Source organism: Rhinolophus ferrumequinum, chromosome 2 (assembly GCF_004115265.2).
Source record: "Rhinolophus ferrumequinum isolate MPI-CBG mRhiFer1 chromosome 2, mRhiFer1_v1.p, whole genome shotgun sequence".
NCBI classification, from domain to species: domain Eukaryota; kingdom Metazoa; phylum Chordata; class Mammalia; order Chiroptera; family Rhinolophidae; genus Rhinolophus; species Rhinolophus ferrumequinum.
In genome coordinates, this window is record NC_046285.1 from 59,591,984 (window position 1) to 59,617,583 (window position 25,600).

Genomic DNA, 25,600 nt, shown 5'->3' on the forward strand with positions numbered 1-25,600 from the left:
ATTTTAACATTGTTTATAGAGTTCATTTATAGTTTTTAGTCCCTCGTGCAGTATCCCTTGAGCTGAGTATATTCTTTGTGCTGGTTTAAAAAGAAATACATTCCTGGAGTGAGTAACTAGGTATTGCAGTGATCATCGCCACTTGGGGACGACATTGTATTAGATTATTCTTCACACTTGGCCTAATGGTGTCTGATATGCATGTTCTCAATATTGTTTCTTCCAAATTGCTGTTATTTTTCATGGCCACTTCTAGGGAAATTGCTACAGGCAGGTGATTTAATTCTGTTGGCCTGCTGGGCTTTATAGTGCAGACATACCTAAGATAGTGCAGGTTTGGTTCCAGATCATCGCAGTAAAGTTCGTCACGTGAATTTTTATTTCCCAGTGCATATAAGTTACATTTATACTATAGCCAATAAAGTATGCAATAGCATTTCCTTTAAAAATTACATAACCTTAATTTTAAAATACTTGATTGATAAAAAGTTAATGATCTGAGCATTCAAGTCCTTTTTGCTGGTGGTGGGTCTTGTGTCAATATTGGCGAATACACAGTATCTGCAAAAACACAAAACGAGGTTTGTCTGTACTTAGGTATCATTTAGTAAGCAGTTGACAAATACTCATTTAGCTTGTAGCAATCATAATGTGGAGTTGTTGACCTTAAATCGCACAGCTAGCTATTAAAGTAGCAATGCCAAGATCAGAACCTGGGCAGTCTCAATCCCGTTACCGTGTTTCCCCAAAAATAAGACCTAGCTGGACAATCAGCTCTAGTGCGTCTTTTGGAGCAAAAATTAATATAAGACCCGGTGAGGAAAAAGAGTTGGATGTAAGATAGGTGGGTAAACAGCCACATCCTTTTTATGATTTTTATAGACAAGGAAAACTTGGCTTTTACTCATGATTGGTGGGAGGTTGGGATTGGTAGTGCTGAGCAGAAGAGTAACAATTTCATAAAAGGCCAAGCAGTGGTGGTAAGAATGAGCTCTCGAATCTAGTGATGACAGTCATGCATATAATTTTATTCTCATGGAAGATACATTGAGTCGTGAGGGTACTGTGAGATAGTAAGTACCTGTTTTTGGCCAGGCTCATCTGGTGGGGTTGTCTTAGCCTCCTTGGAAGAGTGCCCAAGCCAGCACATTTCCTCAGTGATGGCAAAAACAAGACCAAGTTGAACCACCCACGTGTATTTCAAGCCTCTGTATTGCATCTATTAACTTTCCATAAGCAATGCAAGCCACAGAGCTAAGGAAAAAAGTGAAGGGATGGGGAAGTAGACTACTTTTATGGGGGCGGGCATCAAGCATGGAGGGGGAGACCTCAAAACTACATGGCAAAGGGAATAAGGGGGGGTGTCAGTGAGCTACCACATTGTTTTCCATGCTGGTATAGGGCGGGGTGTGACTTCCCCCAGCTTCCCAGCATGCAGACCTGCCTTTATTTAGGATATTCTCCCAACAATCAGTCTTGATGCAAGTCAGAACCCACCTAAAACTTTTTTCAGCCTTTTTGCATCTAGAGTATGTGGATGTGGCCTAGGCTTGGTCAATCAGATGCATCCAAATGAAATCAATAACCCTAACAAGTAGACTAGAAAATTCAGTGGGTGGAGTGGATGACAAGCAACATGTTGTATGGGGGTGGGGCATGATGGATGAGGGCGGGGTTGGTTCTAGCTCTGGTGGCCAGATACCAGCAGTGGTGTCAAGCTGTGTTCAGGGTTTGGCAGTGGCAACCTCACTGAACTTGGTGGCTGTTAAACTTCCTTCCAAGCCTGGTTCTACCTCCTGGAGCCTGCAAACTACTAACTGGTTGTTAAAAAAAAATATTTCAATCAACTGGCATTTTTTACAATCAAGAATCTTCATTGATAACAATACTCGTTTGTGATACCGAATTGGTAGCAATCTCAGTTCATAACCCCTCCAGTCCACTCGCCACATTAGCAGTGGAAGTGAATGTCAGTAAATCAGATCACATCACTCCTTTGCTTTAAAATCCTTCAGTGGCTCCCTCTTGCATTTAGATACAAATTGAAACGGCAATCTACAAGAACCTTCACTAGCTAGCCTCCCAACTGGACCAGGTCTCTCCAACCTCATTTTGCAACTTTTGAATACTAGGAGCAAGGAGCTTCCTCAGCTTGAGTAACCGAGGGTAGGAGTTTCAACAAGAAGCCATTTGGGGAATGAGAAAGGCACGATGTAGACAACTTGGAACTGGGTGCGCTTCAGAACAGGCCTGCAACCAATTCCCTAATTTTGTTTCTTGCTTAAAACAGTTTTAAAACATGCTTTAAAATGGAAGCAAAGTTTTTAACAATGTACTGAAACCAGAGAGGCTTAACAGTCTCGATTATGCTGTTTAAATTGATTTTTCAATAGGCATATTTTTAAAGCTAAAAAGGTTATCAGATTCATAAATACTGTTATCTCCTCTTCCCTCAAAACACTATCAGGCAGTATAGAGGATTATTTTGAAAACTATTTGTGTAGTATAATTCTCAGCTTCAGTCTAAATGTGTTGTTTGAAAAAGTTATCAATGACTTTGATTTCCAATCTGGCATGTAAGGAACTTGGAAGTCACCACTCCAATCTTAAGTAAAAAGCTGAACAAACTTGAACAAACTAAAAATTCAACAGTTATTTTTAAATCACCAAGAGGTAAGGTCAAAGGGCAAACTGCTGCTCCCAAAATTGGAGAGAAAAATCGGATTTACTGGAGCAGAAACCTGCAAGCAGAAATCTGAAAACCAGTGCCGGGATAAGAAAACCTGAACTGAGTTGATGGCCCAGTGTGGGTATGTCTGAGGCGAAAACTCCAAGGGGACCCAGTCATAGGATCCTCCTGTTTGTGAGTTTTGCCTCCAAGGGCTCAACTAGTTAATGCCAGTGTTGGAGAGGAGTCCCCTTGTGCTTCTGTTGGGATAGGAAAAGGAACCACTGAAATGTACCAGAGCATTCTGTACTAAAGTTGTAAAGTTTACAGTAAGGAGGCAGTAGGCGCACTTAAGACTCAGACCTCCGCATAGAGGGGAAGTGGACTATAAACCACTTCCCCTCTGCCCACCTTAATCACACATCACTGAAAGCCTATGTACAGCAGTTCCGTTTACGTCGTACATCATGTCCAGCTTTCAAAATATTAAAAGGCAAAGAGATCAGATTGAAGAGAAGCTTTAGATCCAGACTCATGGCAGGGATGTTGGAATTAATAGACTGAATTTAAAAGTTATATTTAGTATGCTAAGGACTAACATAAATTACATACAGGAACATGTAACCACAGATTGTAAAAAAAATGCTAGAGATCAAAAATACTGTAACAGGAAGAATGCCTTTAATGGCTTATTAATAGAGCATAGTTGAGGAAAGATTCTCCGAGCTTGAGGAATTCTCAATAGAAAATGCCCAAACTGAAAAAGAGAAAAGAAAAACAATCCAGAATATCTAAACATCCAAGGACAATTCCAAAAGCTATGACTTAACATATAAAAGAGACCCCAGAGCTCCCTTGCTCTTTACACCATATGAGCACACTGAACCAGGAATTGGGCCCTCACCAGACACTGGCAGTGTCTATCTTGGACTTAACCAGCTTCTAGAACTGGGAGGAATAAATCTTGTTTATCGAGACACCCAGTTTATGGTATTCTGTTACAGCAGCCTGAACAGACTAAGACACCAAACCACAGATCCAGGGATCTCAGAGAACACCAAACAGAATAATAAAATACCACATGGAGGCATATTTTCAAATTACAGATAGTCAAAGGATGAAAAAATCCCGAAAGAAGGCAGAGGAAAAACACACCTGACCCGACCGATAGAGGAGCAAGCATAAGAATTACAACTGACTTCTTCGAAACCATGAATGCAAGAGAGTGTGAAGTATTTAAAAGGTTGAGAGTAAACAACCCGATTGATTGGGATGGCATAAGTTAAGGCAAAGGTGGTACACTGAGTAGGGGAAGGAAAAAGGAGGAGATGGTTATCCTGGATGCTGCATTTTTCTCTGCAGAAACATTAGATTCCAATAAGAGAAAGCAAGACTAGTTGGGACTACTTCCTAAAACCAGGAGAGTAGTCACTAGGGACTCTGTGCAAAGAAGATCCTAGAAGAACTGGGTATATTCTGCAAGTTTTCCCACAAAGTCTTGACATAAAAGCTGCTGGCTAGTGTGCAGCTGCTCTATTTTGTCTTTGATGTTCCAGCCAGTTTAGGGGGCTGTGGTATCCTGCACCTCAAGTGACTGCAATGAAATTTATGAAGGTGTCTATTGATCCTCTGTCACGTTTTGAAAATGGTCCCTCGAAAGTCTGAAAAGCCATTCTCTTACTCGTTTCTCCCCACGTGTGCCTGGATATTAAGGCTGAGGAAAGAATGGCTACTGGCCTCCATGTGCTTGGTACCAGTCTCCCCAGAGAGAGGTCTGGCAAGTGGAGGGAAACAATCAGTGTGTGATAATGTGGAAGGAGCGCGTTACTGGCATATGCCTGCCAACAGGATGTCTGAAATTGACAGGTTTGAATGAATGGTCAGTGCCTCTGATTGTTCGGATATAAGTGGAAAATGCACGAGGACTGTGTGGAAATGAGTCCTTTGGAATAGGCTTCAATAAAATGGAAATCGATTTAGATTGAGTCAGTGAAAGTGCAGCCTGTTGGTGATGAAATAGCATTGGTGGGTTTTGATGACAGGCAAATGAATTGGAATCATTGTCTGTTATAAACTTGGTAAGGAGTTGATATCTTGGGGAAAAGGAGGATCCGGTGAAAAGATGGTATTCAGAGACAGTGGCCTCTGGTTGGACAACAGGACCTGTGCTCTGAGTGTCATGGTGGGGGAGGGGCAAAGGCAAGGGGAATGGTCCACTGGAATTTGGATTTCAATGTAGGAAAGGTTCTGGTGGCAGAGAGTGACCCGGTAGTGAAGTTGAAAGAAAGTCAGCTAAGGGGGTTATTGGAGCAGGGAAGGGAATTGGGTGTCGTGATGGGAAAGGCTCAGGTTGATGGGATTACTAAGAAGGCAGGATACAGAGTGAAGAATGACTCAGTCACAGGAGCTGTGGAAGCCAAAGGGGACACACAGGGAGTAGGATCTTCCAGGGCCTTGGAACAGTTGACTTCAGCGGTTGCTATTGCTCACCTGACAGAAGGGGTCTGGACATAACAGCTGACAAAAGCACATGGTACCATGATGCTGGTGCAGGGGGCTGCAAGAGACAGGACGTACCAAGCTACAGCCAGATCAGAACAAAGAGGACCTCATGGCCCTATGGGGGCGGGGCTACCTGAATGAAGCCTGCTGCCCTTCACATTGTTCCACATCCCTGACTTCACAGTACACTCAATAACACTCACCCCAGGCCTTCATTCCCATCCCTGTTCCTATGGCTGCCCCACCCCATAGCTAAGGCTGCACTGAGTCCCTGGAAGTGCTAAAGACGGATCAGGAAAGGGGGAAAGATTAGTCACCGTTTCAGGATAGAAAAGAAATCACCCTCTTTTTCTCCTTGTCTGCCCTCTGGTAATAGCTCCAACCTGGGAAACCAGGAGAGTGAGTTATATGGAATGAAGGTAGAAGCATAGGTATACAGGAGTCCCTTAATGAGAGACCATCGTGATTATTAGACTGTAAACGCCCCAAGAATCAGTAGATGAGGTCAAATGATCGATGATAGTATTAACAAGGTTCCCATGTGTCTGTCACTTCATTTGTAAAGTACTTTCACATACATGATCTCATTTCATGCTCAAAACTACTCTGTGAATCAGGTCAGGGTTACATCAAAGAGGAATCTGATCATCCAAGAGGTCAAAGTACTTAAAAGCCAGGAGCCAGAAGTTCTAACTCTCGACATCTATTGGGCAATGTCCATTGTTCAGGTCCATCACTGCTCATGCCCAGGGATGCCAGAGGAGGGGCCTGAGAAGTGACTCAAGGTCTGACTGCCTTCCCATGAGCCTCTCCTCTGTGGAGGGACCGTATCTAGCAACTATTATCCTTAGACATCATCATGGACCTGGGACTTCATGGAAAGGAAGAAACGGTCACCCTTGGAGAGTTCAAGTGAAATAGGCATAACCTTACCTTTCCATTTCCCACCTTTCCTTCTTCTCTTGGCTCTACCCTGATGCTGAGAAAAAGAATCATCATTTCTGTCACTTCTCTCCATGGAAAACTCAGATATTAATGATCAAAAAACAAAATGACTATTTTAATTACGGAACTTTGTGTTCCTTTTATCAGCTTTAATGGGTTCAAAATGTTTTCAATTTTTACTTCTTTGAAAAACTCAAGGAAGGATTTTGTCTACGAGGTCCACACTTGGTATTCTCAGTCAGAAGTCCTCTGCCCAAGGAGGGTGAAGAATCTGAGGCCAACAGTCTCATCTCTCCTGTCTCAGATAGGAAGGACCCAGTAACCTGGGCAGAGCTCAGGCTCCAGTCTCTGCTCAGAAGCTCTCAGTGGCTCAGCATTGCTCTCCTGATCAGCCCAACACAGAAGAAGGCTCGGCGGAGTGATGCCTGACGTGGGAATATGACTCGATGTACTGGGGAACTCTCTTCTTTTGCAGAGATTCCAAAATCTCTGAATAGCCCAAGCCAGGAAATCACTGTTTGGAGTTTGATCCTGGAATCATTCCTCTACCACACCCACATGGTCCATGAGCTTCTAAGGAAACAGTCGCTGCTGAACTCTAGCCTGACCCTGCCTATTCTCTCAAACGCCCCACCTCAGGTGTTACTCTGAGCCAACCATGCTCATTTTGAAAGGGGGGACCAGAAATGGAAACAACACTAAAGAAACTAATGGGGCTTGTTCAGGGTTCCTTACCTTTTGGGTGTTTTTGGTTTCTCAGATGGGTGGTAAAGATGGAATCCCCACCAGGTGGCACAGGAACAGACGGAGCGATCAGGACCCATATACAGGCAAGTGAGATTAATATTTGAGGATGTTGAGCCGAAGTTCAGACAAGGCTATTAGAAATGAGAAAATATTCCATTGTGTGAATTCCATTATCTGAATGACAAGCTGCCTGAGGCAACAGAGCTCTGAGAATACAGATTCTTGACTTTATTGCCTGGCCTGCATCACAGACCATCGAAGAGTCACAAAGGGTTGTGACACAGCTTCTACCTACCCACCAGCTCAGCAGATTCTTCCACCCCTTTTGGGCCTGTAGGTCCCTCTGCCCTCCCCTGCCTTCTTATTTTCCAATCCATCTTTCATCGTATCATGTATTTACCTTAATGAAATGTTCTGCTTGTTCCACCTGTAACCCAGATATTACCCTTTACCGTGTGGAGAACTTGACTTGGGGCTAATCCCATCCACTACCTTGAAAGTCTAAAATACTGCTTGGAATATTTGCTTGTACCCAGACATTTACATGCGGGGTCATATATATTCTCAAATCCATCTTTCCTATAGAATGTTTTGCCTTACAAGAACTAAGTATAAAGTTCTTTTATACTTAGTTTTCTGAATGTTGAATAGCAAATTTTAATTTATTTCACTTAGCATTTACTCTCTTCAATTAGAGTGGCTGACTCAATTAAAATGAGTAATTCGTTATTCAACATTCACAAAACAAATCAGTATAAAATAAATGTAAAGAACTAAACCTTCAAATGATCTTGGGGGTAAGTCTGTAGCACTTACTTCTCTGAAGTTAGTGAAACTTAAACTGCACAAACACTTTTGGGACATCACACACACATATTTCCCCACTATCACCATCCAGCACAAGATTGGGACATTTTTAGAATCCATGAACCTACATGGACACATCATTATTACTCAAAGTCCATATTTTACATTAGGGTTCATCACTCTTGGTGGTGTATATTCTGTGGATTTAGACAAATGTATGACATGTGTCCCATTATAATATCAAACAGAGTAGCTTCACTGCCCTGAAAATCCTGTTTTATGCCTCTTCGTCCCCTCAGTTTATTTGAAATAATAGCAACAGTGCTATTCAATTAATGTATTATGTATGTACATATGTATGCTTATGTACATATCAACACACACTCTTGGGCCTCTATACTCATGTATAAGAGAAATGATGGCAGCAATGATAACAGGGATGAGAGGAATTAAAATTACTTTGTTATTAAAAAGTACTCACAATTCTGGTAAAGCAGTGTAGTGTTATTCAAAAGTGGACGTAAATGTATATTGCAAACTCTAGGGTGCATGTTAGAAAAGAAGCAAAACTGATATGCTAAGAAGCTAAGAAAGGAGAGAAAATGGAATTATATAAAATACTCAATTAAAACCACAAAAGGCATCTCGGACAAGAAAAAGATAAAGGAGTTCATCATCACCAAATCAGTATTACAAAAAAAGTTAAAAGGACTTCTTTAAGCAGAAGAAAATACATAAAATAGCAATAACTACATACTCATCAATAATTACTTTAAATGGATTCAATGCTCCAATCAAGGCACAGGGCAGTTGAATGGATAAGAAAATAAGCCCCAAGTGTCCATTGATAGATGATTGGATAAAGATGTGGTACATATGTACAATGGACTATTACTCGGTCATAAAAAAGAATGAAATCTTACCATTTGTGATAACATGGATGGACTTAGAGAGTATTATGCTAGGTAAAATAAGTCAGACAGATAAAGACAAATACCATAAAATTTCACTTATATATGCAATTTAGAAAACAAAATAAACAAAACAGAAATAAACTCATAGACACAGTGGGAGGGGGTTAGGGCCTGGGTGAAAAAAGTAAAGGAATTAAGTGCAAATTGGCTGTTACAAAATAGTCATGGAGATGTAAAGTACAGCATAGGGAATATAGTCAATATTATAAAAAGTTCATCAAGCTGTAAAATAGAATTCTATAAACAGTTCAGTAAGTAAGTTATATCTCAGTTAAAAAGTTATAGTGGAGGGATTAGTATAAAAGAGGGAACAGAACAAAAATATTTTACAATTATCTTAATGGCATTAGAGTAATAAGATAAAATATTCCATTTATGAACCAGAATTATTACATCTAAAACCAAGAACAACAAGAAAAAACCAAGATGATAAGATAAAACCAAGATGATGAGACATAACTCTTCAAAATTAAAAACATGAATAGAAGTTAAATAAAGGGTTGAAAGTTGAAGAAAATTCCCAGAAAATTTAATAGACTACAAAACACAAAAGAGGTGGAAATTATGGGTGATAAGAAAAAAATTAGAAGATAATTTCAGGAGTTTTGGTAATAATAGAAGTTGCAGAGAGACTAGAGAATATGGGGGAAGAAAACTATTTAATATATAATACAAATAAAGGATGTAAATAAATATCATGGCAGAGTGAGAAGACCTCTTAAATTTACAACTAGTTGGATATCTGTAACCTAACAAAGGTTCTTCTGTTCAACACACAAACACGACAGAGAGATCCATCCATCAGTACATCTGGAAGTGGGCATAATGGAACACATGCAGGAAGTTGGACAGGGATGGTGTCCACAGATGCAGGTTCGAGGCACCTCAGCCCCAGATAATGCAGCAGAAGTGAAGGAGTTTGCATACTGCAACCTGCTAGAGGGTAAGAAGTAAAGAAGCAGCATGGGTACCCCAAAATCTGGCTCCCTCTTTCTCCATTGCAGCAGCAGTGGAGACACATCTGTGTCTGTGGCCTCCCAGCCACCTCACAGTGCTGCTACTGGCCATAAGGAACAAGGTGGCAGTGCGGTGGGCCCACACACTTGTGCCCCACCCGCACTACCACCACATCCCCAACCAGGGTGATCAGTGCCTTGAGACCAGGATGACCTGGACACAGTGGGGACACCCACTACCCCAGTCATCTAGGCAATGATTCCCACGGCCTTAGCACCACCGCCCGTGACACCATAGGAGCAAGTAGTGCAGGTAAGAGAACACAAAAATTTGTGCTGTAGCACCATCTACTGGAAAACAAAAGAAAGACCTCTAATTATCAACCTGCTGAACTAAGATCAAAATGGTACCTAAATAAGAAAAGAATTCACTACTTCAAATGTGCCAGCAGAGGAACAATCTATCATGTACCATGAACAACCAAGGTAACGTAATAACACAAAAAGAAAATGACAAGTCTCCAGACACTAAACTCAAATTCATGGAAGACTGTGATTTAAATGACAGAGAATTCAAGATAGCTGTCATTAAGAAACTCAATGAAATATAAGGAAACTCAGAAAGACAGTTCAATGAGCTCAGGAAGAAAATTAATGAACAAAAGGAGTACTTTACCAAAGATATTGGAACCATAATAAAGAACCAAACAGAAATTCTGGAGCTGAAGAACTTAATAAATGAGATTAAGAATGCATTAGAAAACATTGGAAATAGAGCAGACTAGATAGAAGAGAGAATTAGTGAGCTCAAAGATAGAAATCTAGACATAATTCAGGTGTAAGAAAAGAGAACTATGGGATGGCTCGGTGCGATGTCAGAGAGATAGTGGATGGGGGGCGGGGGGTCCACAGTGTGAGGGATATAAAGGATAAACGTCTAAGTAAAAAAACAAACAAACAAACAAACAAACAAAAACTCATAGACACAGACAATAGTGGTTACCAGAGGGTAAGGGGGGTGGGGGGTGGGAGATGAGGGTAAGAGGGATCAAATATATGGTGATGGAAGGAGAACTGACTCTGGGTGGTGAACACACAATGGGATTTATAGATGAGGTAATACAGAATTGTACACCTGAAATCTATGTAATTTTACTAACAATTGTCACCCCAATAAATTAAAAAAAAAAAAAGAACTAAGTTGTTTTTTTAAAAAATGAAAGAAGTCTATAAGAACTGTCTGACTCCATTAGAAGGAGCAACATAAAGATATAGGTATTCCAGAAGGAGAGAGAGTGAGCAGGGAACAGAGAACCTATTCAATTGATCAAGACTTCCCAAACCTAGGGATGGAACTAAACATTCAGGTACAAGAAAGTAACAGAACACCTAGTTATCTCAATGCAAAAAGACCTTCTCCAAGACACATTATACTAAAACTGTCAAAAGTTAATGGTAAACAAAGAATTCTCAGGACATCCAGGGGGAAAAAGACAGTAACCTACAAAGGAAACTCCATCAAATTATCATTAGATTTCTCAGCAGAAACACTATAGGCTAACAGAGAGTGGAATGATATATTCAAAATATTGAAAGAATAAAACCACCAGCCAAGAATAATATATCCAGCAAAGTTATCCTTTAGATATGGAGGAGAAATAAAGGCTTTCCTAGAGAAACAAAAGCTGTGGGAATGTACCACCACAAGACCTGCATTACAAGAAATGTTGATAGGAGTCCTTCTACCTGAAACAAAAAGACAAACATATACAAAACTGAGTGACAGAGAAAAGCAGGAGGTTACAACTCTATTTCAGAATAGGATATTAAACACTTAATGATAACATAAAGGTTAAAGGAGGAAAAGCATTAAAAATAACTATAGTTACTGTAATTTAGTAATGAATACATGACATAAAATTCAATAAGTTGTGACAACAAAAACGTAAAAGAGAGGAAGAGAAAGACTTAACTTGTATAACCAAATGAAGATAAAATGCTATCATAACAAAAGGACTATTTATCTGGGAGACATTTTATACAAACCTCATGGTAACCACAAAACAATAATCCAGAGCTGAGACAAAAAAATAGGAAATGGGTAAAAACATAGAAACATCACCAAACCAAAATAGCTGACAAAACCATAAGAGAAAAGAAACAATGGAGATACAGAGCAACCAGAAAACAAAAGATAAAAATGGGGGCCAGCCCGGTGGCTCAGGCAGTTGGAGCTCCATGCTCCTAACTCCGAAGGCTGCCGGTTCGATTCCCACATGGGCCAGTGGCCTCTCAACCACAAGGTTGCCAGTTCAACTCCTCGAGTCCCGCAAGGGATGGTGGGCTCTGCCCCTGCAACTAAGATTGAACACAGCACCTTGAGCTGAGCTGCCTCCTGGATGGCTTAGTTGGTTGGATTGCAGCCTATCAACAACAAGGTTGCCAGTTCGATTCCTCGACTCCCACAAGGGATGGTGGGCAGTGCCCCCTGCAACTAAGATTGAACACAGCACCTTGAGCTGAGCTGCTGCCGCTCTGTTGGAGCGCGTCCTCTCAACCACAAGGTTGCCGGTTCGACTCCTGCAAGGGATGGTGGGCTGCGCCCCCTGCAACTAGCAATGGCAACTGGACCTGGAGCTGAGCTGCGCCCTCCACAACTAAGACTGAAAGGACAACAACTTGACTTGGAAAAAGTCCTGGAAATACACACTGTTCCCCAATAAAGTCCTGTTACTTTTCCCCAATAAAATCTTTAAAAAAAAAACAACATAAAAATGACTTTATAAATCTTCATATATCAATAATCACCCTAAATGTAAATAGACTGAACTCATCAATCAAAAGGCACAGAGTAGCTGGATAGATTAAAAACCAAGACCCAAATATATGTATGCTGCCTTCAGGGGACTCATATCAGCTTGAAAAACAAATATAGGCTCAAAGGGAAGGGATGTAAGATGACACTCCAAGCAAATAGTAGCCATAGAAAAGCAGTGTAGCCATACTTATATCAGACAAAAATAGATTTCAAGACAAGGAAGGTAACAAGAATCTGAGATGGACATTTTACAGTGATAAAGGGGACAATCCATCAAGGAGATATAACATTTATTAATATATAAGCACCCAACCTAGGAGCACCAAAATAAAAAAAAAATTATTAACAGATTTCAGGGTAGAAACAGACAAAAACACAACAATAGTAGGAAATTCGAACGTTCTATTTACATTCATGGAAAGATCATCCAGACAGAAAGTCAACAAGGAAATATCAGACTTAAATGACATATTAGACCAGATGGACTTCATTGATATTTATAGAACTTCCCAACCCCAAATGACAGAATACACATTCTTCTCAAGTACACATGAAACATCCTCAAGGATACACAATATGGGGGGACACGAAACAAGTCTCAATAAATTTAAGGAGATTGAAATCATACCAAGCATCTTTTCTGATCACAGTGGTATGAAACTAGAAATCGACTACAAGAAGAAAAATCACAAACATGTGGAACTTAAACAACGTGCTACTGAATAACTATTGGGTAAATGAAGAAATAAAAGAAGAAATCAAAAGATACATAGAGACAAATGAAAATGAAAATACAACATATCAAAATCTTTGTAATAAAGCAAAAACAGAACTAAGAAGTTTATAGCAATACAAGCCTACCTTAAGAAACAAGAAAAATCTCAAATAAACGATCTAACATCTTAAGGAACTAGGAAAAAAAAGAAGAAACAAAGCCCAAAGTCAGTAGAAGGAAAGAAATAATAAAAATCAGAGGGAAAATAAAGGAAACAGAGAATTAAAAGACAATACAAAAATTAATGAAACAAAGAGCTGATTCTTTAAAGAGTGAACAAAATTGACAAACATTTAGGTAGACTCACGAAGGAAAAAAGAAGACTCAAATTAATAATATCTGAAATGAAAGAAGAGGCAAAATTATAAGATACCACAGAAACACAAAGGATTATAAAAGAGTGCTATGAAAGACTATATGCCACCAAATTGGACAACCTACAAGAAATAAATTCTTAGATGCATACAACCTTCCTTGACTGAATCATGAAGAATTAGAAAACTTGAATAGACAGGTCACTGTCAAGGAAATTGAAACAGTAATCAAAAACTTCCCCAAAAAAAATGTCCAGGACCAGGTGGCTTCACTAGTGAATTCTACCAAACATTCAAGATTTAAAACTTATCCTTCTCAAATTCTTCTAAAAAATTCTAGAGGAAGGAATGCTTCATAATTCATTTTTATGAGTCCAATGTTACTCTGATAAAAAAAAAACAGACAAGAACGTCACACACAAAAAGAAAATTATGGGCCAATATCTCCAATAAACACAGATGCAAAAATCCTCAACAAAATACTAGCAGATTGAATACAACAATACATTAAAAGGATCATACACCACAGTCAAATGGAATTCATTCCAGGGATACAAGGATGGTTCATAAATCAATCAACATGATACCCCCCATTAAAAAAATAAAAGGTAAAAATCATATGATCATCTCAATTGATGTAGAAAAAAGCATTTGACAAGATACATCAACCATTTATGATAAAAATTCTCAATAGAATGGGTATAGAAGGAAAGTACCTCAATTTAATAAAGGCCATATATGACAAACCCTCAGCAAAAGAAAAAACTGAAAGCTTTTTCTCTAAGATAAGGAAAAAGAGAAGGGTGCCTACTCTCACCTCTCTTTTTCAACATCGTACTGGAAGTCCTACTCAGAACAATTAGGCAAGAAAAGTCAGTACCATACTTAGGAATAAATTTATCCAAGGAAATGAACAATCTGAACCCTGAAAACTACAAGACATTGATGAAAGAAACTGAAGAAACACAAACAAAAGGAAAGCTATTCCGTGTTCATGGATCATAAGAATTAATTTTGTTAAAATGATACTACCCAAACTACTACCATGTGATCTCCAGATTCAAAGCAATCCATATCAAAATTCTAGTGGCAGGTGGTCTGTTAGCTCAGTTGGTTAGAGCGTGGTGCTGATAACACCAAGGTTGTGGGTTGATTCCACACATGGGCCACTGTAAGCTGTGCCCTCCTAAAAAAAAACCAAAAATTCTAGTGGCATTTTCCACAGTAATTGAAAACAAAAAAATACCAACAAATAACAATCTGAATATTCACATGGAACCACAAAAGACCCTGAATAGCTAAAACAATCTTGAGGAAGATCAAAGCTATAGGCATCACACATCCTGATTTCAAATTATATTACAAAGCTACAGTAATCAAAACACTATAGTACTGGCATAAAGACAGAAGCATATATCAATGGAACAGAATTGAGATCCCCAAAATAAACCCATATATATATATACACACACACACACACACACACACATATATATATATATACACATATACATATAGATAGATAGATAGATATATACACACACACATATATCTATATATATAGATAAATGTGTATATATATACATAGATATATATCTATATATATACTAATCTTTGTGCCAAGAATACGCAATGCCAAGTCAACTAACAATGGTGCCAAGAATACACAATGGAGAAAGGATAGTCTCTTCAAAAAATATTGTTAGGAAAAGTGGATATCCACGTGCAGAAAAATGAAAATGGATCCTTATCTTACACCATACACCAAAATCAACTCAAAATAGATTAAAGACTTAAACCTAAGACCTGAAAACACAAAATTCCTAGAAGAAAACACTGAAAAAGATTTTGACATTGGTCTTGGCAATCATTTGTTTTTATTTTATTTGACACCAAAACTACAGGTAACACAAGCAAAAATCAACAAATGAGACTACATCCAACTAACGTTTCTGTGCCGCAAAGGAAACAATCGACAAAATGAAAGGAGATTTATGAAATGGGAGAAAGTATTTGCAAACTATGTAACTGATAAGGGGTTACAATTTTTAAAAAAGGAACTCGTACAACTCAATAGAAAAAAACCAAATAACCTGATTTAAAAAATGGGCACAGAATCTGAAGAGACATTTTTCCAAAGAAGATATACAAATGGTCAACATTTATATGAAAAGATGCTCAACATCACTAATCATCAGGGAAATGCAAATCAAAACCACAATGAGATATCACCCCATACATGTTAGAATGACTATTATCAAAAAGACAAGAAATAGTAAGTGTTAGAGAGGATGTGGAGAAAAGGAAACCCTTGTGCACTGTTGATGGGAATGTAAATTGGTGCAGCCACTATGGAAAACGGTATGAAGGTTCTTCAAAAAATTAAAAATACAACTACCATGCTACCAGCAATCCTATTTCTGGGTATATACTTCCAAAGGACATAAAATCATTATCTCAAAGAGATATTGGCACTCCCACATTCACAATAGCCAAGATATGGAAACAATCTAAGTGTCCATCAACAGACGAATGGATAAAGCAAATGTGGTGTGTATACATATATACAATGGAATATTACTCAGCCATGAGAACAAAAGAAATCCTGTCATTTGTGACAGCATGGATAAACCTGGAGGACATTATGCTAAGTGAAATAAGCTAAACACAAAAGACAACTACTTCATGGTATCACTTATGGGTGGAATCTTAGTTGAACTCATAGTAACATAGTAAAAGATAGCAGAATGATAGTTACCAGTGGCTGGGGGTGGCGGGGAAAGAAGATGTTGGTCAAACGATACAAACCTTCACTTATAAGGTGAATAAATTCTGGATACCTAATGTACAGCAAGGTGACTGTAGTTATAATAACGTACTGTATACTTGAAAATTGCTAAGAGAGTAGATCTCAAGTGTAGATCTCACACGCACATATATACACACACACAAATGTAACTATATGAAGTGATGTATATGTTAATAAGTCTGATTGTGGTAATCATTTCACAATGAATATGTATATCAAAACATCATATTATACATCTCAAATATATATGATTTTACTTTGTCAGTCATACCTCAGTAAAGCTGAGGGAGGAGGACAATAAAAATGCCGTTCATAATATATTATATAGTACTTGGACTCAGAAGTGAACAATACCAAAATAGTCATAATAAAGTAAACACTGCACATTAATAAACTGAAAATTGTGACATTCCCTACACAATGGGGAGGAAGAAAAGGGTGGAGGTATATACAAAGGGTGCTAAGAATGCAACTTCTATAACAGGAAATGAATATTTTCTAAAACTGAGAAAGTAAGAAATAACAATATGTGCATAATATTTGGAAATAGAGGTAGACACTAGAAAAAATATTAGAAAAAATGGTAGAATAGTTGTTGGTGAGTTGTTGCTGGGGATAAAAACAGAGTGGAAGAGGAGGAGAGTCTTTTGTGTGTCTATAAGTTTTTTAGCTTCATATCATTTTAAAAGTATTTTGACAAAAAATAACTTTTATAACTGACAAATTAATTCTGTTCTACCTTATTTACTTATTAATGGGAGTTCCACATTAATAAGTAGGAACTGATTTCACTGACCAATATAGAAATTTATTATGCTTGGCATGAAGTAAAAAGAAAAATGTACAAAAAAGGATGTGTGTGTGTGTGTGTGTGCACATGTGCATGTGTGTGATAATGTAGACATATTTTTCATCACTATTTCTGGTTACATTTTTCCTTAACCTTCAAAGAGGTTAGTTAATGCTTCTGAATTTCATGTGGTCTGGCAACTTTGAAAATAGGCTCTTCTGTCTGATGTCCTTCTCGTTTCTGGTTAGACTTTTGGACCCAGCTGTGTGGCATTTCAGGAAATTTAACCACCCTACTAGTAATCAAAACTGATCTGTTGGGAAATCAAGACATAGACGGAGGAGGAGCTGGGTATAGCTCAAAAGAACAATGGAAAAGAAAATGAAACTCTACTTAGAATAAGCGATGGTTATGAGAAAATAAAACTCATTCAGCAGGATCCGGCTGTGTTTATGAGCTGTGGTCTTGCTAGTGATTGCAGTGATTGGCTTTTTCTTGAGGAGTTACATGAACCAAAGGCATGAAACTGTGGATTAAACTCGATAATACAAATGTTATACAGAGTCATTTCAGGAACAAAGAGTTTCTGTTTTGTTCCTGGTGTGATAAAGTGAAACAAAAAAAAAATCTGTTAAAATCATTCATTCATTTATTCAATACACTGTTATGGGATTAGATATTTTAGTAGGCCCTGAGAGTGAAGGTAAGAGGTGGGGGCAAGTGGATGGATACAAAGAGAAATTGGCATATGCAGGTCCCTGGCTTTAACAGAGGAAACACGATAGCAACTATTGAAATAAATATAGCACATGTAGAAAATGATAAAAGAAACACAGATAAAAGCCAAAAGAAGCAACCATCATTTTCAATGGGGGAATCAGGGCGGGTGTGAGGAAGGAGATGCCATTTGAACCTGTGCTCTGGAGGATGGCTAGGGCATGTGGGCTGGACCTCATAAAGAGAAGTCATATAGGGAAGGAACTACAGATATTTTTAACCCTTATTAAGGAATTAATATTTACAGAGTTAATGGTCTGGTCTGGATCTGAGGGCTGGAATCAATTTTCCTGAGACACTCACTTCCATCTAGCAGGAAGCAGGAGGGTATCCAGCAAGTCACTCTCTGACCGGAAACTGCTGACACCAGGCACCACTAGGCCTACTGACTCAGGGCAATGGGAGCGGCTAAACCCTCGTCACCCCTCGGCGCATGAGTCTTTACTACAGCTGTTGGAACAGGGCCAGGCTTGCAAATTGCCTTTCATGCCATTTGCCAAGAGTGAGTGTTCACTAATATTTTTCCCCTGGGCAGAGGAATAAATGACAGTGATTTCCTTGGCTTTCTCTCCTGAGGAAAGGGTAGTTGGTTCAAAATGTAGACAGTCTAGTAAACTTTGTGCATTTCTGTACAGGCCCAAGGCTAGAAATTCATAAATATAATTATGTTTGTGGGTCTGCCTATTCATTATCATTTAAAAACAGCTAGATGGATGAAAGAAATACGTATGTCAAGTTTAAAAGCAAGGAAAACAATAACATATCTATTAAGATACATACATATAAAGTAAGATAATATATACATATATGAAGTAAGATGATAAAAACAAGTATAATAAAGACAGTAAATACAAAATCCATGATAGTGGTTAACTGCAGGGAAGAGAGGGATACACAGGGAGATTCTGGTTGTCTTTATATTGTCTTATTTTGTAATTTAAGTGATAAGGGCATTTCCGATGTGATTCTCTATACTTCTTTGTGTGCCTGAAATACCTAATAATATTGCTTTGTCTCAAAAATCTGTATTTTGCCTTTTTTATGAGGTTTATTGAGGTATAATTTACATACAATAAAATGTACCAGTTTTTAGTACAGAATTGTATACTAAAGTATCAGTGAGTGGTGCTAAGTATATAGTCATGTAACCACCCCTAAAATCATTACTTAGATCATTTCCATCACCTCTCAAAATCAAAAATATAAAATCAGCTGAGAGGCAATGATTTATGTTTCCAGCTATGACAGAAACTGATATTCAAGCAGCCCTCCCACTGTAAACAACCGTAAAACTGGACAAAATACATGAAATAACTATTTTCAGATGTTGTGTACCAGACACTACAGGAGTGTGGTCCTTGAGAGGAGAAAAAAATGACGTGAGTCTGATATGCCCTGTCTTTGTATCTGGAGTTAATTTCTAGATTGTGGTATAAGGAGATGTAGCTTAAACAGAGCAAAGCAGTCTAACCTTGACTTAACAAGACAGAAATCAGAGTTTAGGGCTAGTTAGTTACTTGGAATTTGTGGGCAGAGTACCGAAGAAGATAAAGGAGCAGTGCCAAGGAGCTACTCCAGAAATCTGCATAGGGACTATCTTGAGTCTTTGGTCAAATACTAAACTCTGCATGCACAGGACAAGACTCAAAGAGGCTAAGTAAAGAACAGTTATCAGGGGAAAACAACTATCAGCAAGCGCTGAGCTAAATAATTACTGAATCTCATACAGGGCTAGGAGATATTCAAGTTTAAACCAGCCGGAGTAGAAATACTTTACAAAAAATGTCTCAATAGAGGGTTTAGAAAGATCCTATCTTAGGAGAAGGACTAATTTAGCTGTACAGTAGAACAGATCTACCCTAATAAAGCCTAAAAACTAGTCTCAAAAGGGTTAATTCCCAAGTAACTTAATTCCCTGAGAGAAGAAAATCCAAAACTCTATTATGAAATTTTAAAAAATAATAAAATTTAGGCATTCAATAATGCAGCATTCATAATGTCCACCATATAATAAAAAATTACCTGATATGTGAAGAAGCAGGAAAGTATGATCTGTAACTGGCAGAAAGATTAGTCCCTAGAAATACAACTCAAAATGTTGGAAATAATCTTATTATCAACAAAGACTTTAAAACAGTATTATAAATATGTTCATTAGATGAACACAATGAAGGAACAATTAGGAAATCTCAACAGAAAAATGGAAAGTCCAAAAAAGACTCAAATAAAAATTCTGGAACCCCAAAATAAAATATATAAATTGAAAATTTCACTAGGTAGGTTTAATATCAAATGGAGACACAGAAAAGAAAAATCAGTGAACTTGAAGATGTGGCAATAGAAACTATCCAAACTAAAGTGCATAGAGGAAAAAAGCCTAGACAATTTTTAACAAAGTCTCAGCAATCTATTGGATAATATCAGGTCATCTACTATATGTAAAATCCAAGCACCAGAAGGAGAGGTGAGAGAGATTGAGACAGGAAACTATTTGGATAATGGTCACAATATGGTACTTGAATAATGAACAAAATTTTTTCAAATTTCCGAAATAAATATAAATAAAATATAAACTTTGAGATCCAAGAAGCTCAAAGAACCACAAGGAGGATCAAAATAAAGGAATATACAGTGAAGAACATAATCAAATATCTGAAAACCAATGAAAAAAATCTTTAAAAACAGCCAGAGGGAAAAATATGCATGACATAAAGGAATAAAGAGAATAACTTCTGGGTTCTCATAAAAAGTAATGCAAGCCAGAACACAATATAAGAACCATTTAAAGTGCTGTACAAAAAATAAAACCTGTCAAATTAGAATCTATACTAAGCAAAAATATCCTTCAAAAGTGAAAGTGAAATAAAGGCATTTTCAACACACAAAGCTCAGAGAATTTATTGCCAACAGACATGCTCTATAAGAAATTTTAAATATAGTTCTTCAGACTGAAAGAAAATAATGCCAGGTGGACGCATGAATGAGTAAATAAAGGAATACAAAATAGTACTAGAAATGAAAAATATGGAGGTAAACGTAAAAGACTACTTTCCTTGTTTCTTAATTTCTTTAAAAGCTAATTGTTTAAAGAAACAAAATAACAATGTATCTCAGGGATTATGATGAATGTAGAAAAATTCACAAAAAAGCAAAATGTATGGAAACAACACAAAATATGGAGGAGAATGAAAATATACTAGTATCAGTTTTCTTAAATTACATGTGAAGTTGTATTATTTGAAGGTAGAATATGATAAATTAAAGATGAACACTGTAAATCCTAGAGAAACCACTAACAATAGAAACAAAGAATATGTGTAGCTAATAAGCCAATAGTAGAGATAAACTTGAATACTGGAAAACACTCAAATAATCAAAAAGAAGGCAGGGAAGGAGGAAGACAAGAACACAGAACATATGAAAAAAATAGAAAACAAATAGCAAGATGGTAGATTTAAAACTAGCCTAATTCAGATAAAAATTTAAATTCAGATAAAAATTATATGAAATGTAAGTCGATTAAATATTCTAATTAAAAGACAGAGGTTGTCAAACTAGACTTTTTTAAAAGCAAGAAGCAATTATATGCTGTTTAAGAGACGTCCATTAAGTAAATGACGCAGAGAGATTAAATGTACAAGGATAGAAAAAGATATGCCATGTAAATGCCAATATGAAAATTTATGCAAACACTAATAATCTTATGCAAACACTTACATATTCTTATGAAAGCTGGAATGGCTGTCTTAATATCAAACAACAGACTTCAGAACAAAGAGATTATCAAAGATGAAGGGAGACATTTTATAATGATAAAGGATCATTTCATCATGAGGACAGATAATCATAATGCATATGTAATTAATAACAGCTTCAGCATACACAAATCAAAACTGGCACAATCAAAAGAAGATATAGAAATTCATAATTATATTTGGAGATATCAACACTTCTCTCTCAGTAACCAATAAAATAAGTAGACAGAAAATCAGCAAGAACATAAAAATATCCTCAACTACCATAAAAGAACTAACATCATATGAAAGATATTTTCTGACAATATGGAATTAAAATAAAAATTAATAACATAATTATTACAAAATGCTAATGAAAGAAATCAAAGAAAACCTAAATAAATAAAGAAACATACTATGTTCATGGATTGGAAAGTTAAACATATTTAGGATGTCAATTTTCCCCAAATGTCCTACTCCTTTCCTACAAATGTAAACTCACTAACATCATGCACATCGAGCATTAAGGGACTGTTTGTGCCTTATGCTGCCTACTATCACTGCTTGATAACTGAGCACCTACTCTGGGTCTGACACTGGGCTTTGGGGGATAAATGCAAATGACTTATGATCTTAGGGACACAAAATATGAATGTAAAAAACACGTGAGAAAATAATAGAAGACATGATTAAGATGTTGCCTAAGAATATCTCATGAATGATTTTATCTCACACTTGTCAGGATGGCTATCATCAATAAATCAACAAACAACAAGTGTTGGTCAGGATGTGGAGAAAAGGGAACCCTTGTTCACTGTTGGTAGGATTGTAAATTGGTGCAGCCACTATGGAAAACAGAATGGAGTTTCCTCAAAAAATTAAAAATAGAACTACCATAGAACCCAGCAATTTTACTTCTGGGTATTTATCCAAAGAAATCCAAAACACTAATTTGAAAAGATACATGCAACCCTGTGTTTACTGCAGCACTATTCACAATAGCCAAGATACAGAAACAACCAAAATCCCCATCAGTAGATGATTAGATAAAGACACTGTGGTGTATTTATACAATGGAGTATTACTCGGCCATAAAAAAGAATGAAATCTTACTATTTGCAACAACATGGATGGACCTAGAGAATATTATGCTAAGTAAAATAAGTCAGACTGAGAAAGACAAACACTATGTGATCTCACTCATATGTGGAATCTAAAGAACAGAATAAATGAACAAACAAAACAGAAATAGACTCATAGATACAGAGAACAAACTGATGGTTGCCAGAAGGGAGGGGGACTGGGGAATGGATGAAAAAGATGAAGAGATAAGGAAGTACAAATTGATGGTTACAAAATAGTCATGGCGAGGTGAAATACAGTATGGGGAATATAATCAATAATATTATAAAAACTATGTCAGATGGGTACTAGTCTTATTGGGGGGGTCACTTCATAAATTATATAAATGCCTAAACACTACAGTGTATACCTGAAACTAATATAATATTAAAAGTCAACTATAATTAGAAAATATATATAGTGATGGAATGTAAAGTACAGTACAGGGAATATAGTCAATGGTATTGTAATATCTATGTACAGTGACAGACAGGTAGTAGACTTCTTGGGGTTATTACACTGTGAGGTGTGTAAATGTCTAATCACTATGTTGTTTTGTATACCTGAAACTATCAATAAGAAATAATAAAAAAAATAAAAACAATAAAATATTTTCCAATTTGTTAGGGGACAAATGGTACCTCTTTTGTATTTTAATTTGCATTTTTATTACTAGTGCTCTTGAACGTTTTTCATGTATATTTGTTAGTCATAGGACCAGCAAGTTTTGATAGGAAGAAAATGAGGCAATATCCCAGTTCTAAAAAGAACAGTTTTGAATAGAGGCCGTGCATGTTTGACCTCAAGCATGTTATTTAAACCCTCAGTTTCAGTTTACTTACCTGAAAAATTGGCATGACAGTAACAGTTAAAACACCTAAGTGTTAGGATTAAATGAGGTCATGCATGTAGTTCACTTGGCCTAATGCCTGGAAGAAAGTAAGCCCTCAAGAAATATCAGGATTACTACACAGGTTTTAAGCAGTTGAGTCAGAACTCAAACTAGGACTGGCATACTCCAAAGTACGGAGTGTGGGAACTGGGGCAGGGCTGAGTATGCAACTAGATAGGCCAGCAGGATGAGTTGTTGGGAGCTGTGGAGACAGCTAATACAGAGATGGGAACTAGAGTAACTGAGGAACTGTCCTTCATGGGAAAAAGGAAACTCTAAAAGAGGCTGCAGGCTATGGACCAAGGTAAGAAGTTGGTCACGAGAAGATCTGTTACCAAAGCCAGGAATATGCAATAAGAACAGAGGCAGGCAAGACTGGAGGACAAGAACAATTTGACACTCAGTAATTCCACTGTTAGGTGTATATCCAAAAGAATTCAAAATACATGTCTTTATAAATCTTGGTCATGAAAGTTCTTGGCAGCATTACTTGTAGTAGTCAAAAAAACAACCACCACCAAACAAAAAACCAAAAAACAACTACCCAAATGTCCTTGAACTGAGGAATAAATAAATAAATAAGTGCTATATCCATACAGTGGAGTATTATTCAGCAATAAAAAAGGAATGAAGTACTGATATATGTTACAACACATGGATGAGCCTTGAAAACATTATTCTAAGTGAGAGAAGTCAGACAAAAAGTACCACATATTATATGGTTCCAAATGTCCAAAATAGACAAATCTATGAAGACAGAAAGTGAATTAGTGGTTGCCTACTGATGGGGGAAATGGAAGGATTACGGATTAAGAGTAAAATGTATGGGGTTTCTTCCTGGAGTAATGGAAACATTCTAAACTTGATTGTAGTTATGGTTTCACAACTTTGTGACTATACAAAAAAACTGCTGAATTGTACACTTGTAAAAGGTGAATTGTATGGCATATGAATTATGTCTCAATAAAGCTATTATATATTTTTAAAAAGTTAACAGAAAGGGAGAGCCACAGCCAAACTGTCCTAAATATTTACATGGGGTCATAGATGCACCAAACCATGCTGTGACCAATATCAGGTCTCAGAAAATTGAACTACAGTGTATTGGCTAAGACTCTTATTGCAGCTAACCAAAAACTAACTCCAGCTAGCTTATCCAAGTGTCTGGGCAATTTATTATAACTCTGTAGGGACATCTCATGTAACCTAGGGACATTTAGATATAAGCCATAGTTCTGATAATTTCTGGAAATCTTTTTTTTTAATTAAAGTTTACTGGGGTGACAATGGTTAGTAAAGTTACATAGGTTTCAAGTGTACAATTCTGTAATACATCATCCATATATCACATTGTGTGTTTGCCACCTGGAGTCAGTTCTCCTTCCATCACCATATATTTGATCCTGTTTACCTTCATCTACTACCCCCCTCCTCCCTTACCCTCTGGTAACCACTACCCTATTGTCTATGTCTATCAGTTTTTGTTTTTTGTCTTGTTCCTTTGTTGCTTTCAGTTTTATATCCCACATAGCAATGAAATCATGTGGGTCTCAACTTTGTCTGTCTGACTTATTTCGCTTAGCATAGTAATCTCAAGATCCATCCATGTTGTCGCAAATGGCACTATTTCATCTTTTCTTATGGCAGAATAGTATTCCATTGTGTATGTATACACCAGATCTTCTTTATGAAAAGATGTTCAACATCATTAATCATCAGAGAAATGCAAATAACAACCACAATTAGATACCACCTCACACCTGTTAGAATGGCTATCATCAACAAGATAAATAATAACAAGTGTTGGAGAGGTTGTGGAGAAAAACAAACCCTCATACACTGTTGGCAAGAATGCAGATTAGTGTAGCTGCTATGGAAGGCAGTGTGGAATTTCCTCAGAAAATTACTAGAATTACCATATAACCCAGCAATCCCTCTCCTGGGTATCTACCAAAAAAATCTGAATAACA

The 25,600-nt window shown here is 37.3% G+C and overlaps 1 long non-coding RNA gene across 2 annotated transcripts in view; it reads right to left on the minus strand.

The window, feature by feature from the left end:
• Window positions 1–106: 106 nt before the first annotated feature.
• The window catches only part of LOC117034205 (uncharacterized), a 60,935-nt gene continuing 35,441 nt past the window's right edge, over window positions 107–25,600 (minus strand). For both annotated transcript variants that reach the window (XR_004425030.1, XR_004425028.1), the window contains exons 3-4: window positions 6,851–6,993; window positions 107–561 (exon numbers count right to left, since the gene is read on the minus strand). This is a non-coding gene — a long non-coding RNA (uncharacterized LOC117034205). The remainder of the gene's footprint in view (window positions 562–6,850; window positions 6,994–25,600) is intronic.